The following is a 1,841-nucleotide window of genomic DNA, read 5'->3' on the forward strand; positions in this document are numbered from 1 at the left end:
ATTTATTTTTTTCTAGGAGTTGAGATTGATTTGCACCTGATTCACTCTTGCTTGGTAATGAGCGTTGTGACCAGGTTCAGTTTGGTATAAAGTGTGGACAGAGATGAGCAGAGCGTGCACAGACGGAGGGTGAGGTGGTCTTAAGGTGACGCTCTGTAACCAGTAGTTACCGAGTGTCCGTGCGAATAGTCAGGAACAGGGATGGCTTCTTAGCGTTTCCTGCACGAGCATCCACCCATTTCCTTCATATCATGCGTGAAGGAAAATAAGACTTTCAGGCTGTAGGGATTTTGTTTATTAAACTTAATTCAGATTTATTCATATTCAAGGGGAATGTTGTATTTAAAGGTTGCTTTAAAATGGCATAGAGATTATAATGGAAAATAAGCTATTTATGTTTTTAAGAAGGGCACACCCATGAATTTGTCAGAAAACAATCATGCTTTTTAATTATATGCCATTTTATCTGTTATGTGTGAGCCTTATTGTATATTAAATGTGGAAATTCGTTAAAGGCACATATCGATAAGAGTTTTATTTTAATAAGGTCATATATTTTACTATATCCAAACAACCTTCATTTCTGAATGGAACACAGTTCTATGTAGGTCACTGGGTGCTGCGTACTGGCTGTCACAGCTGGGGGGGAAATGGGAATTAATGGCCGTCTAGTGGAATTTCGTGCAGAACATTACTATTTGTTACACACTGTTGGGGTCCAGCCCCAGCAGGTCCAGGGGTTCCCAAAGGTGGGCGGAGTCGGTGAAGACTATCCACCCTCTTTTAATCCTGTCAATTTCTATTCCAAAGGTTAGGGCGTTTCTTATCTCCATTCCAGGGAGTAAAGATTATGTCGCTTAAGTGTGATTGTTTGTAGTTAAAGTGATTAACTACCCGCCTGGCAAGTAGTTAAGGGGTTTTATTCCCTCCCTGATTTCAGGGAAAAATCCCCACCTGGGGAAACAACCTTTCTCAGAGAGGTGACCTTGGTTAAAACACATAGCGCCAAGAAGGGGAGCAAACATATTAAGAACAGTATGCCCTATACGCCAGGTCCCTTGAATCATATGCTGTGCAGATGTTTCTTCCCTGCAGCGACTGTGTCAAGCAGCAAGGATGGACCGGCTCCTGGCAAATTTCCCTTTTTATTTTTTAAATGATAACGCATGTAAATCAGCGGCCACCTCTCGGATTGGGTTGTTTAAGACTCGGAAGAAGACTGACAAGCAATGATAGTGATCATAGCTATGAACAGGGTGGATGGATGCACAAGAAGCCTTGTTCCTGTAGGAGGTTGCTGGCCTCTTCAGTCCAGGGATTTCAGCTGTCCTCAAGTCGGGGGTTTGGTTGTCCTTGTGATCTGGCTAGTGGGTGGCGTCATTGGCGACGGGCTTCCCGAAGCATCAGCGCACTGAAGGGCTGGATCATGGGTCCATCAGGGCCCTGCTTGATGGTGGTGTCATTGTCCAGGAAGGAGTCAGCTGTGCCCTCTGGGTCGCCGATCTGGACGATTCCAGGGAGGAGGAGGAGGCAGAGATGGAGGGTAGTAGAGAGAAAAAGAAGAGAAAGCAAAAGAACTACAAGGCATGGAAGTGTTTAGAAAAAAGAGGGAGAAGAAAGGGAAGAAGGCAGCATCCTGACACAGCCCTTACGCCTTTGGGGACCCCTGGACCTGCTGGGGTTGGACCCCAACAACACAGCTCGACAGTAGTTCAAGGTGGCACCTCCAATTAAGTGCCTCTTCACTAGGAAAATGAAAAGGCTGAGGCTGAAGAAACACCTAAATGGTAGATGACAGTCTGCCACCAACACGCGGGAGCGTTTTAGACATCATCTAACCC

This window comes from Myotis lucifugus, unplaced genomic scaffold, assembly GCF_000147115.1.
Source record: "Myotis lucifugus unplaced genomic scaffold, Myoluc2.0 scaffold_809, whole genome shotgun sequence".
In the NCBI taxonomy this organism is placed as follows: domain Eukaryota; kingdom Metazoa; phylum Chordata; class Mammalia; order Chiroptera; family Vespertilionidae; genus Myotis; species Myotis lucifugus.